Below are 14,422 nucleotides of genomic sequence, written 5' to 3'. Positions count from 1 at the left end.
GTGGGCGCTGTTGACTTGAGCGGAGCTTTCGCTTTGTGGAAAAGGGTTGGGGTGGGACGGCAGCTTCCCTTTCCCTGGGTAGGGAGTGATCTAAGCAGGATGGGAGAGGAGTGGTTCTACTCAGAAGAAGCTGCCCAGGTTAAATAGGTTGGAATAAGTAATGCCATCCTTTCAGAAAAGGAAACAAGCTGACCTGGAAAAGAAACAGTTCAAGGATGGGCAGTGCCCTGTCTGTCCTGGTGGCAAGTGAAATTAGTAAGGGATTACTAGAGTTCTGTTTTCCAACCAGCAGATACTCCACCGACAGGAATATAGCTGCTGTCACTTCTTTTTCTTTCAGCAACGACACCAAATTCAGAAAGTGAAGTGCATTTGCCATGAAGTGTAGCAAGGACTTCTGCTTCAGTGTCTCCTGTGGCTGCCCCTGAGTCCCATCTGGCCCGGGGACACCGTAGCCAAGTTGAACTGAGGGAACTGAGGGAGTTTTCCATTGCTTATTTAGAATGGGCGTCCTCTGCGGTAGGAATGGTTGGTTTTCCGTGGTGTGTGCGGACCACAGCCCATAGTAGCAGTACATTATCCTGGATGGATTATTCTGGCAGGGAAAGATTCTGGTGAGAGGATGGTGGGGGGCAGGAGGAGGAGGTGCATTTTACAGTTCCCAGTGACCGATGGAGCCGTTTCTTGCATCCAAGATACAGGCAGGCTAAATATCTATAGAAGAAAACGTGTGAACAGTATCGTTCAAAGAAGATTTAAAGGTGGGCATGAACGTGCTTTCTTGTTACAACATCGCGCAGAGAAGTGCGCCCAGCTGCGAGTAAGCGGTTAGATGGGTTCCTCTGGCCTGCGGGGTGGCAACCAGCCTTAAATAGCTCGAACCCGCTTTCTTTGGCAAAATCATGAGACTTTGCGTTGACCTGGCTGAGGCGTGGGCACGTTCCAGCCCGGCTGTCGCGCGTGCTGGCACACGTAGGAGAGCCGTGCAGCAGAGAGCGGCTGTTTCTTAAACAGCAACAGCTTTGGGCGAAGCTACGCATTGCTTCGCACCTCGGACAGCGAGTGTGGTTGGGGTGTAAATAGCGTGTGAATACGGCCTGCGCCCACGCGCTTCCTAAGAACGGTATTTTAGTAAGTTTGAAGTAAATTTGAAGTAAGCTGAGGTCTACAAATCGTCTGAAAAGTGAGGATGAGTTGTTTTGAGTTGCAGCTTGCGTTCTCACGCTGAAACTGTATAAGGAATGCTCTGGCTTTGATCTACGGATACGTTTTACAAATTGGACAACAGATTTGAGTGAACTATTATGCTTTTTCACTTAAAATATTGGAAGAATAAGGCACACGTACTGTTAAGATGTAGTGCAACAGCGCTTTATGAGGAAAGAAAGTTTTGGTAATTCATATTAGTTGCATGATGTATTAAAACACAACTTTTCATCATTAATGCTTTAATGTCAATGCTTTTGAAAATAAAACCTTGTGAAGTGCATGATTTAAATATGAAGTACATATACTAAAATCATAGGTAAAGAAAGGAAAAAAGTCTGTGTAATACTACTGGGTGGCACTGTCAAGATTCCTAAAAAGTGACAGATGAATAAATAAAAATTGTAATACTCTTGTTGCCTACCACAAAACATTTTGTAGATCCAGGATAAAACAAGCTGTGTTAATGGTGAAATGTGTTTTCTCAGAGAGCTGTCAAGCAAATGGGAATCAAGGAAGTTCATTATATTCCTGTTTTCCAAAAACTCCAAGTGGACTTTCTGAATTATAATATGTTAGTGCTTTTGTAAATAGGAAATATCTTGAATGTGATGAATTGGTCTTGGATAAGCTATAAAAAGTAGCTTTGTATTTATCTGAATTGTCTCTTTTTACTGTTTTAGTTTCCATTTGAAGCAAAAACTCATTAATAATCACTTGAAATACATTTAAGTTAGAAAACAATCTTCATATTTATTGTACCTGCTAATACTATAATGATTTTGCACTTCTGTATTAAAGAGAATGAATCCAATTTTCATGCTCACCAGCAACTTTCTGGTTGTTCTTTTTTATTTTATTTTATTATTTTTTTTAAATTCTATTAAAGGGAAAATGCTGTTGTTTTAGATCCCATTGCTGGACTGCTCCTACTTTTCTGAAGCAAATTGCTGAAAACATTCGCTATGTTTGAGGTTGCAAGAATTCTCTATATCTGGTGGCAGATTATTATTATTATTATTTTTTTAGCTCTGTTGCTAGTGGCAACTCATCCTAATCCCAGACTATAGTAATGTGATTTGCAGTGTGTACACTGCTTGCTGTTTAATGTTGTCTGAACTTTTTTTCTGGGCGCATTGTTTGAGGAGCCTTGTTCGGGCATGAGCTAAAGATATTTCGTGTTTTGAGAAAGGGTTGCTTGTCCTAGGCTGTGGGGATTAGAACATTTTAAATGAGGAACAAAACCTGAGTCCTGAAGCGTATTTAAAACTGAAACTTGGAAGAGAATTGCTTGGTCATTTTTGATAGTTTTATGGAAAAAAAAGCTCCTGACTTACTGGAAGCTCATGTGCTGCTAAAATAACTCCTGTTTAAACTACAGTCTGCTTGTGGGTTTGCACTACAGCACCAAGCATTTTAAGTATATGTTAATATATATGTATTTTAAATTGTATAACTTTTATTGAGGGTTTTTAACAGTACAGCATTAAAGAGCGTATGTTAAAAAAGTAAAAAGTTAACAGGAGAGTTTCCGTCAACAGAAGATAAGGGGAATTATTTGAATGCTCTCTACTGGCTGGAGCCTTATTTCCCAGTAAAATGGTTGAGAGGAATTACATCTTCGAAGGCTGCTGCCCCTCATTTCTCTTATAGCGTGTTAAGCCTTCTCCGGTTTAGCTACTTGAGTCCAAATGAGAATAAGCTTCTCTCCCACCCAGAACAGTGCTGATGATAACTAAGACTTGTAGCTGTGTTTAGAAACAGCTATACTTTAAGTCAAGGATGGGGCTCAGGGATAGCAGGGTATCATTTCTGGCTCTGTCTCTCTTCTAGGTTTTTCTAATTCCTCTGGAATCAATGCCTAGAAATTTTCTTTCCATTTCTGTTTTGACAGTTTTTAGAGTTACCTTTTAAGAGTTTTTCATCCAAATCCAAGTCCATAAGTATTGGCAGACCAGAGATGCCAGAGTTGGTGTTAGTTAAACTTTGGACAAATGTTAATTCCTTTCTCCATCATTAGTCACCTGGTTCTTGTTCCTTGAGTGGAGGACAAGAAGATCAAGATACTGAAGACTGTGTGAAAACTGTAGCGAAACAGGTGGAGATGAATGGCAGCAGGAAGGGCAGAAGAGTAGTTTTGACACACTATCACGCAGAGCTTTGATCCCCTGATTTAGAAAGGTCTGTATTGTATAGTCAACTATATACTGATTTAAATTATAAGCAGACCTACTGCAGAGTGGTTGAAATGTTTCCACTTCTGTTTGCACACAAGGGAATTTTCTTTTAATGTAATTTATCTTAGTTGAGAATAAGTAGATATTTAAAGACTTAAAATGGCATGGGACAAACTTCAGCAAAGCTGCGCAAGATGATTAGTCAGGAAGGGTGTACTTCTAATTGAGATGCTGAATCAGAAGCAGCTGGTGGAAGTTTCTGTAAAAGCTCTGTGTAGCAGGATAGGAGTAGAAAGAGGTAGCAGGATTCTTCAGACTTGTAAAATGTTTTATAGTAGTTGAATCAACATGGGGGTTTTTATAGGCTTGACTGTAAAAGGATTGGGGGGAAAACTGTAACTTTCGCTTGCTTGGGGAAAGCTGCCGTTTGAAAACGGTGACGTGTTTTGCAGTAAAGAATTTATAGAAGAGAAAAGAGCTCCAGTGTATTACAGGATGTTTGAATTGTCAGTTAATACCATTCTGCAGGAACTTTTAAAGCTGTTTTCAGAAGACCTGCCAGTTTTATTTTAAGGTTGTTATAATTGAAGAGGAGACAGCACAAAGAACATGCGTGTTAGAAGCAAGTTTCAAAAACATCCGCGTTTTTTTTCTTCTATGCTTGCCAGAGAACTGGCCAACTACACTGAGGTAAGTCGAAAAAGTGAGGTATGGCTTGCCAGTGAGCTGCGAGAACGGTGCCCTACTGCAAGGATAGCTGAATTTCTTCACTCAGCAAGCCAGGAGTTCCTTGATGTTACAAATATTTGTGCCCGAGAGCTGCACGATGACCTCCACACATCTGCTGCAAGCASGCAGAACTCTGTAGTTGATCCACAAGCAGGAAATGTCCCTGGCTCCTTGTGGTGGGTCGCAGAGCTTCACTGTGGCAAAAGGTTAGGCTGCAGGTGAGGATGGTCTCAAGTTGTCTCTTCTGGCTTGTGTGCCTTCACAGCTGAGGGGAGCTTGGGTTACCTGGAAGCGATCACATTGGTATGCTGTCGTAAAAAGCCATCTGTTAAAGGCTTGACCTGGAGGCCACATCCGCGCTGCGTTGTGGTGCTCATGCGGTGTAACAACTGCAAGTTGTCCATATTTGCCCAGGGAGGAAGCCTGTATTCATAACTTGTTGTTGGGAGTCCTGTCCAGACTGGTGGCAGCTTGGGCTTCCATGACCACAAATGGAGTTCAGGACCAGGAGAAAGGCTGTCAGGAGAGCAGACTTCAGCTTGTTCATGCAATTGGTAGGCAGCATCTCCTGGGAAGCAGCCAGGAAGCGGAAAGACACCCTGATTAATGTGTTGTTTTTTAAGGAAGACTTCTAGGGAGCGAGAGGTAGAGAGCAAACCATCCCATTGTGTGGGAAAGCCAGGAACTTCAGCAGAAGCCCTACGTGGCTAAGCAAGGAGCTAAGAGGTGAAAATAATGGCAGGCAGTAAAGGAGAAGCGTTAAAGCTTTGCTTGTCTGCTGATGGACAATATCAGTTGAATCTACAACTGGTGAGAGACATGAAGAGTAATAAAAGGGACGCTACAAGAGTGGTAGTAGCATGACAGGTTCAGAGGCAGTAGGGAAGGCAGCCCAGTAATGGGCCCTGGGGAAAAGACTACAGTATTCAGTATTCTTTTGTTGCCTCAGTCTCCCAGACCTCTGTGCTTAACGTGTGATTTGGGAAGTAAAGCCAAGATGTGCTCTGATATGAATGTCGATGAACACGGGTGGTGCAAAACCTTCATTGGGAAAGGCAATAGTAGCAGTGCAGCAATCGCTCAAACTTATTTCCTTGCTAAAAATGTTGGTGAATGGCTTATTCTTTAGCAGATGAATTTGGAAGGTAACAGTGTGCATATGAAATAGTTGCCTTCCTAGAAAGAGACCTGTTTCAGTCAGGTGATATAAAGTCGTTAAACAGAGCATTTTATTTTTAAAACCTAATGCAAAGGCAGTTGTTTGCTCTAATATAGTATCTGGTGCTTCTTGTTGGAGGACTGGCTGAAAAGAAAGCTGAAGTACTCTGTGGTAGTGTGGTAGCTCTCTTGAACAAAATGAAAGTGTTTCTGCTTAGTTACGATTTCTGAATTTCTTCAGTCGCTTTTTTGTGAGAGCAGTGGCATGAGGTCTAGCCTTAGAGGGGCAACCTTTGGTTTGACTGCGATGCAGGGATATTTAACTTGAATCTAACTGGCCAGAAAATGGAAGGAGGCAGTGCCCACCCTGGTGAAATATCTTTGGTTGCAAGTGACTTCCAGGTGGTATGGTGATGGAGAGAGTTGTTACAAGTCTTGCAAAAGAATTAATTCTTCTACAGGTTCTGTTTAAGCTGAAGCCTCCTCTTGCCTTTGGGTGCCAAAAAATAGGAGTATTCTGCCTTTTTGTCTCCAGAGCCTCTGAACTGCTTCTGGGTGGGGATCTCTGCACCTCTACCCTTCTCTATGTTGATTCAGGGAGGAAATGTTGCTTTAGCCTGCTTGGATAAGAAAAGCTTTCCATTAGCTACTGGAGAATACTTAAGCAGGTTTGTTCTTATTTTTCCGAGACAATTGGACATGCCTGTCCAGATGGATGCGGATGGTTAAGCTCCTTTGCTCCATTCTCTGAGCTGGCAGGTCTGTTAGCTCAGATATTGCACTAATGCAGCTCTAGAGCTTCCAAATCAGAGCTGCTGGATGTCCAAGCGGCTTGGATCAAGATTAGGCAATCGGTCGTATTCATACCAGGTGTACAGGCCTGCCTATGACACTTGAAATATGCACTGTGCCTTTCTCACTCTGAACATTGCTACTTTTTACAAATCACTTGCTTTAATTCATGGTATAGTTATGGCCGTATGTCAAAATAGAAGTTAGATTTATGTTAGATTTCATACAGATTTTGTTTTAAATAGTTCTTTACTTGTGATGTTAGTGAACAATAGTGAATTGAAGTGTTGGCACAAACTTAGTCTAAAGAACCAGACTGTAAATGACTGGCTGGGTAGATGAGGGGAGAGCAGTGGCTGTTGTCTGCCTTGACTTCAGCAAAGCTTTTGACACTGTCTCCCAGAACATCCTCATAGACAAGCTCAGAAAGTGTGGGCTAGATGAATGGACAGTGAGGTGGATTGAGAACTGGCTGAATGGCAGAGCTCAGAGGGTTGTGATCAGTGGCGCAGAGTCTAGTTGGAGGCCTGTAGCTAGCGGTGTCCCCCAGGGGTCAGGACTGGGTCCAGTCTTGTTCAACTTCTTCATCAATGACCTGGATGAAGGCACAGAGTGCACCCTCAGCAAGTTTGCTGATGATACCAAACTGGGAGGAGTGGCCAATACCCCAGAGGGCTGTGCTGCCATTCAGAGAGACCTGGACAGGCTGGAGAGGTGGGCAGAGAGGAACCTCCTGAAGTTCAACAAAGGCAAGTGCAGGGTCCTGCACCTGGGGAGGAATAACCCCATGCAGCAGTACAGGTTGGGGGTTGACCTGCTGGAAAGCAGCTCTGCCAAGAAGGACCTGGGAGTGCTGGTGGACACCAAGTTAAGTATGAGGCAGCAATGTGCCCTTGTGGCCAAGAAGGCCAATGGTATCCTGGGGTGCATCAGGAAGAGTGTTGCCAGCAGGTGGAGGGAGGTGATCCTGCCCCTCTTCTCAGCCCTGGTGAGGCCACATCTGAAGTCCTGCGTCCAGTTCTGGGCTCCCCAGTCCAAGAGGGATGTGGCACTACTGGAGAGAGTCCAGAGAAGGGCTACAAAGATGATGAGGGGACTAGAACATCTCTCTTATGAGGAAAGGCTGAGAGAGCTGGGCCTGTTTAGTTTGGAGAAGAGAAGGCTGAGAGGAGATCTTATCAATGTGTACAAGTATCTGAAGGGAGGGTGTCGAGAGGATGGAGCCAGACTCTTTTCAGTGGTGCCCAGCGACAGGACGTGAGGCAATGGGCACAAACTGAAACACAGACAATTCCATCTGAACACGAGGAAAAACTTCTTCACTGTGAGGGTGACAGAGCACTGGAGCAGGTTTCCCGGAGAGGTGGTGGAGTCTCCTTCTCTGGAGATATTCAAAACCCTCCTGGATGCGATCCTGTGCAATATGCTCTAGGTGACTCTGCTTGAGCAGGGGGCTTGGACTTAGATGATCTCCTGAGGTCCCTTCCAACCTCAACCATTCTGTGATTCTGTGAAATCATGATAAAAGCATTGCTGTAAAATTTAGTTTGCAGGCTTTGTCCTAGGTGAGTTTTTTTGGTGCACAAGTAAAATATTAGTATTGTTCAATGATCAGTGGAGGCCTGCTGGGCAAGTGGAACTTGTACCAGGAGACATGGTCATGCTGCTTGCTAAAACTCCTGTATGTACTGTGTTGAATGCATTTTTTATGATGTTTATCACTGTCTCAGTCTTTTGGAATCTTCATATATTTTATAAGGTTAAAGGAGCACCCTAAAACTGAACAGTGAACCAGTGCTGCATGAATTTCCAAGTTACACTTTCTTTATTTCAAGAGCAGGTAGCATCAGTGATTGTTTCATTTGAGACTGAGAAGAAAAAGGAAATGGATAACAAAGTGTGCAGACTGATGTACAAAGCTTTTAACCGATCTGAGCAGTTGTGCATGGTTTTTATGATCAGGATAAGCCAGTTCTAAATCCATTCAGCTGTTGCCAAATGGTTGTCTTTGGGCTGTGTGTTCCTTCATCTCTTCTTCCGTGTTGGTGTGAAAATGCATGTGCAGCCATGCAGGCTGAAAAACTTATTTTTAAGGTTCCTTTTGATACTGCTCAGGTCCCCGATGACTTTGCAGCTGTGCAGCTACTAACGCTGGCTCAAAGGGGTGGGGGATATGCCGTTGAGAACGGGGAAGAGGACGGCACTGACATTTTCAGTGACAGCACAGAGCCTTATCCAAAGATTGATACCGGTGTAATTTCAGTAGTTAAGAGTCCAGGCTGAAGTCACTTAACCGACTTCCATGGCATTGAACTTGTTCTCCTATTTTGCAGTAGATGTAGCTTTGATAGTGCGGCGGCAGTGAGCTTGTTTTGGCTTACCTTTAGCTGGGTGGTAAGGGAAGGAAGGGTGGTTACCTTCTTCTTTTTATCTTTATTTTTTTTCCTCCCTTATTGATGCCTGGTCTCAGCTCTATATAAACTCGAGGAAACCTTAGAGAGCTTTTCAGTTGTCTGTCAGGTATTTGTGTTGAATTGCGAAGCCGATAGTGGTTTTTTATGCTCTAGGTAGTGAAATGGTTCAGTTATTGCACTCCAGGCCAAGCTGGTGCATTGCCTTATGGTTATAGCATTTTCTGCATCTAGGGTAGAGGTTCTTCTTGGAAGAGGGCAAACCAGTCTTTCGTGTAACTGTGTGAACACCCCAACCTACAAAAGTCTCTGAATTTAAAGCAGTGGGTACTTTGTGATGAAAATCACTTGTGATCGGTCTGCCTCCGTTGTATGTAGTGTTTTAAGTTGCCTCTTTGAAGTGGTGTGGTGTTCTCGCTTTTCTTTGAAGAACCACACATGCGCCTGCCTGGTGTGAAGAAGCTAACAGGAGACCCCTCCTTATTAGAAATATGTTTCTAATTTTAATAACCTGATTTATTGCACTCAGGTTGCTACTAAGACTTCTTCTAAGTGCGTGTATAGATAAGTGCGAATTATAAATGTGTACATAAACAACTTCAGAAATAGAGGCTTTTCTGTGAAATAGTTTATCCTTCAGTCACTTGGGATTTTATGCAAATCCTTTTAAATGCCTAGGTTGTGGTAATTGTGTTTAGTATAAACAGAAAAATGAGAAAAGGAGGCTATTCTTACATGCAGCATTTCAGAATCTCTTCATGATGAAGGATTTTGATGGGTTGCTGCTCCAGGTACATCTGCTTTGTCTCTGCCGGACCCAGAATGCGAATGTTAATGCTGCCTGTCCCTATATACTGGTATTCCTGAAGCACCTAATTAGGTATGCAGCGGCTAGTGCTATATTTTCTCAGCATTTATTGCCAACTGCTGGCCTAAACTGGTTTATGTTGACGCTTTCTGTTAGCTGAAGTACCTTTAAATTGAGTTGTGTCTTTGTTAGCAACACACCTATCCTTAAATTAAAAACTAGATAAAAGCACTTGCTTAATTGTATAATATTGATTCACTGTGGTGCATTTTTTCATGCTACTGGGGAAAGTGGGATGAGTTAGCTCAGATTTCTTCAGTCGTCTTTCCTATACAGAGAGTATAAAATGTATGAAATACGTGTAAATTGTAAATGAAGAGGGGCTTTGTTACCTTTTTCTGGAGTCATACACTGATTTAGAGACCAATAGTCAGGGATTGATTATTTTTGATGTTTAATTGTAACACGCATTCTTCTTTTTCTAGTGGAGAATTTTTGATTAATGGTTGCACTACTCCATAATTCTGTTTTCATTCTGAACTTAATTGAATATTCATATTGCTTTTGCAAATAATGTGCGTCCAGATCAAAGCAATGAGTTAAACCTCCAAACAAAAACTTCAGCATTCCTGAAGGAATCCTGTTTTGCTACAACATGAGAAAATATTTTGAAACTTTCCACCTCAAGTATTTCAGGATTGCTTGCCTTTTGATTTGGTGATGGAAACTGGAATTACAGAGAATGTTTTAGTGCAACTGTAACCATATACAAATGTAACTCTCTATCTATTGAACATCAGTTATTTTACCTTTGAGGTGTTCAGATTTTTCTTTTGGTGTGCTGTGCCTTTTGCTCGAAGATGCACGTGCTTTCAGCGAGGTTGGCAAGAGCGCAGCAGAATCAGCTATGAGATGTAGCAGTTGGTGCAGCGGTTTCCAGGCTTCTTCTGGGAGCTCCCTGGGGCTTGCTGCTCTTGGTGAGGGTTAACTTCTGTCAGCTCGAACCGGCCGCTTCTCTTGGCTGTTTTCTGGCTGAGGAGTATTAGATCTTTAATCTTCCACAGACCGACCAGGGAGTGTCAAGCACATGTTCAGCAGTTGTTTAGGGAGCTGCTGTATAGCTGGTAGCCTGGAGCACAGCTAATGGGTAGCAGATGGCACAGTGGGAACTCAAGAGGGGCCAGAAACTCTGCTCAAGACAGTGAAAGACTGCTGAGACCAGGCGATGGTGGTGTTGGTGCCCCACAGGGAATGGTCCCCAGCGTCAGAGGGGAGCAGCTACTCCTGGCACAACAGATGTGTCAACCCAGATGGAGCTTCGGAGGGAGGACATGGCTGTCTAGGTTTTGGGCTGCAGGGTATGCCTGGTGCCTCTCCCTGCGGCTGGGGTCCACAGTGGCTTCCCCTTCGAGAGATACGTTCTGGTCGTGCACTGAGTTGCCATCCAGGAGCTGTGGAAGGAAGTGAGCAGACTGGGTGCCATTAGGACGGATGAGCAAGGGGTTGCAGAGACAAGAGCCTGAGCCCTGTGGTGCATGAAAAGGAGGACAGCTAGAGACTGTGTTCAAAGCAGCACTATACTGAGAATCCCGAGATGGGGGGGAGACAGGAAACTTGTGGTTTCTGACAGCAGGAGGAAGGCTCCATTCTCTGTCTCAGATCTGCAGTTACAGAACAGGTGAAGAAAAACAAGACGCCAGAGCTAGCTGAGCCTGAACCAAGTGTCCACAGTGAGAGGAAAAAGCAGATGATAGTCATGGAAACTCCCTCCTGCAGGGAACAGAGGCATCCATGTGCGGAGCTGGCTTGATGTCTTGGCAGGCTTGTTGTTTGCTGGAGGCTTAGATCTAGGATGTTGCAGCGTGACTGCCAAGGGGTATCCGGCCGTAGGACTGTCACCCTAAGTGGACCCCAAAGATGCTGCAGAGGCAACCTTGAACATGTAAAGGGTGACCCCAGAACTCGGGGGGCAAGGGTGAAAGGTATGGGGACCTGGGAGGGGGGTGTTCCCAAGCCTTCCAGTAAAGGAGAAAGGCTGTGTAGGAGTGGACACATCCAGCAGATCAGCAGCTGGCTGTGCGTGTAGTGTCGCAGGCAGGGCTTTGGATTTTGCAAACGTGAGAGCCTAACAAGGACTGCTGAGGAGGGGTAGGATCCATCTGACAAAGTGTGTGGGGCAAGAGCACGCTGCCTAACCTAGTGAGGAAGGCTTTAAGCTATAGGTATGTTAAGGGAGGATTGCCATAACCTGAAGAGAAGTGAAGGCATGGGATACAGCGAGGGAGTGTCTGGGGGACAGTATACTGGAAGAGGCTTTCCTAGTGAGAGCAGCGTGGCTAGGGATCTATCTCGGGAGCCTGTACATGAATGTATACAGCCTGGGGAGCAACCAGGAGGAATCAGAAGTCTGTGTGCAGTTGCGGAGCTATGACCTTATTGGCAGTACAGAGGCATGATCAGATAGCTCACACTGTCATCTCTGAAAGGTCATGGCAATCAGGGGAGGCTCCTGATAACGGAAGAAAAATGGCAAATGCTACACCTGTTTTCACGAAGAGCTGAAAGGACGATCTGGGAAGCAATGGGCTGATGAGCCTTACCYTGGTCTCTAGGAAAATTATGGAGCAAAACCTCCCAAGGCTATTTCCAGGGACAGGACTAGAAGGTGATTGGGAACAGCCAGCATGGATTATCAAGGGCATATCATGCCTGACCAACCCGATTGCTTTTTGTGATAACTGGTTGTGCGGACAAGGGGATGGCAGTGTATATTTTATGTGTTGACTTTAATAAGGCCTTTGACGCAGTCTCTCATAGTACACTTGTAGCCACATTGGGGACATATGGACTGGAAAAGTGGACAATAAAGTGGGTGGAAAATTGTCTGGGCTTCCCAACTCCAAGAGTGATGGACAGCGGTACCAAGTCCAGCTGGCAGTTAGGTGCCCCTTAGGGATCAATACTGGATCAATACTGTTTAATGTCTTTATTAACAACGTGGATGATAGGATGAGCATGCTCTTGGCAAGTTCTTGAACGTTATCAAATTGGGGAGAATAGTCAATAGATACGCTGGAGGCAGGGCTGTGTTCAGAGMGACCTTGACAGGCTGGAGAAACGGGCTGGCAGGAACCTCACGAAGGTCAACCAAGGCAAATGCCAAGTCCTGCTCCTGGGACACTCTGACGTTGCGTGACAGGACAGGCTGGGGGTGCCTGGCTAGAGAGCAGCGTYGCAGGCAAGGACCTGGTGGCCCCACGTTGCCCCTGAGTCAGCAGTGTGCGTTTGCAGCAGTGTCACCGAACGGTTCCCTGGGCAGTATCAGCAACAGCGCAGCTGGTGGGGCCGGGTCAGTGATTCCTTCCATCTCTCAGGTACGGATGAGGCCACGTCTGGGCCTTGGGTCCACTTTGGGGCTCCCAAGTGCCAGGCAGATGGTGGCAGGCTGGAGCGAGCCTAGTGCAGCCCCAAGCTGGTCGGGGCTGGCCAAGAAGCAAAGGGGACAACTGGAGCAGGGAACTTCCCATTAAATATAAGAAACATTTTCCTTTYCCCCCCCCGAGCATGGTCAAACCCTGGAAGAGGGCCCAGAGCGTGGGGGAATCTCCATCCTTGGAGRTACCCAAGCCTATCCTGGACATGACTCTGAGCAGCCTGATCTAAGTTGTCCCTGCTTTGAGCAGGGGGTTGGAGCAGGGACCTCAGAGGTCCCTCCCAGCCTCAACTATTCTAGGATTCTCCGAGTTTCTGGCATTGTTTTATTCCCAGCAGTTTATGTTGCTTAACAGCTGAGGGTTTATTTATATCTCCTCATATGCTGGATTTTGATCTGACGAGGATTTGACCTGTTTGACTGATCGGATTGCTACTCCTTTAACCTGAAACAGTTCTTGACTAGTCCAAATGTAGATCCCCCTTCCCCCTCAATCCTGTTAAAGTTCAGGCTGTTGGAGGAAACTTGTAGTAGGGGTGAGGAAAACCAAAACACAGTTCAATGCCATGTTGCACGTAACTATTTCAAGTGTGTGTACTTCACCGTCAGGGGCCCTTTCCTGTCATCCATGTATTAGGAGGAATTTCCATCGCTTGGAATAAACGCGTCTCATCGTGGTGAAAGGCGTTCTGGAGCTGTTTGTCAGTTAGCGGAAGCAGGGAATCGGTATCTAAACGTTGTATGAGAACAGCTAAAACACAGTGTTAAACGGTTGGCTGGAACTTAATTTTCTGTTAAGTTCATGCATATGCTAGAGGTCTTTGGGATTGCTCAGTAGTGATTTTTGTTCATCTCTGCTCTGAAATGGGATAAATAGAATGGGCAATTCTAAATAAAACCGTAGTCATGTAATTCTGCTTTAGAACGTATTATTGGCTTTTGAGTTTTCTGGGGAGCTTTTTGTTCTGTTTTGAAGTGGGAGCTATCTGCTTTAACGTTACTAGGGAAGTTTTGGAGCAAAATGTTCTAGAAAAGAATGTTTCCTTTTATCTTGGAAAAAGAAGAAAAAAATACAATAGGAGTTTGGACATCACTGTATTCTGGGTGTACAATAAGCAGGAGCTGCAAAGTCTTAATTTTTTGCCAGCGTATGTTCCAGCTGTCATGAATTATTCTTGTGCTATTTTTCGGGAAGCTGGAGGTTTTGGGGCATGTCGTTATTGACTGATTCACCTCGCTGACTGTTGGCGAATTGATTCAATTTCAAATATGTTGGAAAGGGCTCTGCAATTCTTAGGTCGATTTACTTGGAGAATTCTAGATAGGGTGAATCGATTTTTAAACCAAATTTTGCAATTACCTTATTACCCTCATATAATCAAAACAAGCAAACGTCTCGTGTTCCTCCACCTTTTCCCCATTCCTCCTCTCGTTGTATCGGAGCTTTACGGTTCTTCTCCATCGATCTGCATCTGTTGTTGCTTCAACCTGGGTTTCGCTCTGTTGATTCGGTGAGACCCGCAGTTGGTAAAGTGGAGAGAAAATTTTGCCGTTGTTGTTTTGCTTCGGTTAGGGATGCAGCAACCTGTATGAAACGGATTAAAAAGGGACTTTGGAGAGTAATTTTAGGAGTTGTGACTCTTTTTCCATGTACCAAAACAACATAAAGCGTGTATGTATAAAGTTTTCCTCCTCCTTTCTTCCCCTT

The 14,422-nt window shown here is 44.5% G+C and overlaps 1 protein-coding gene across 2 annotated transcripts in view; it reads left to right on the top strand.

Moving 5' to 3' along the window:
• Nucleotides 1-14,422, top strand: part of FCHSD2 (FCH and double SH3 domains 2) — a 156,629-nt gene that overhangs the window by 13,773 nt on the left and 128,434 nt on the right. The window lies entirely within an intron of this gene.

This window comes from Apteryx rowi, unplaced genomic scaffold (assembly GCF_003343035.1).
Source record: "Apteryx rowi isolate R43461 unplaced genomic scaffold, aptRow1 scaffold_587, whole genome shotgun sequence".
Lineage (NCBI taxonomy): Eukaryota > Metazoa > Chordata > Aves > Apterygiformes > Apterygidae > Apteryx > Apteryx rowi.
This window is presented reverse-complemented; position numbering and strand designations above follow the sequence as displayed.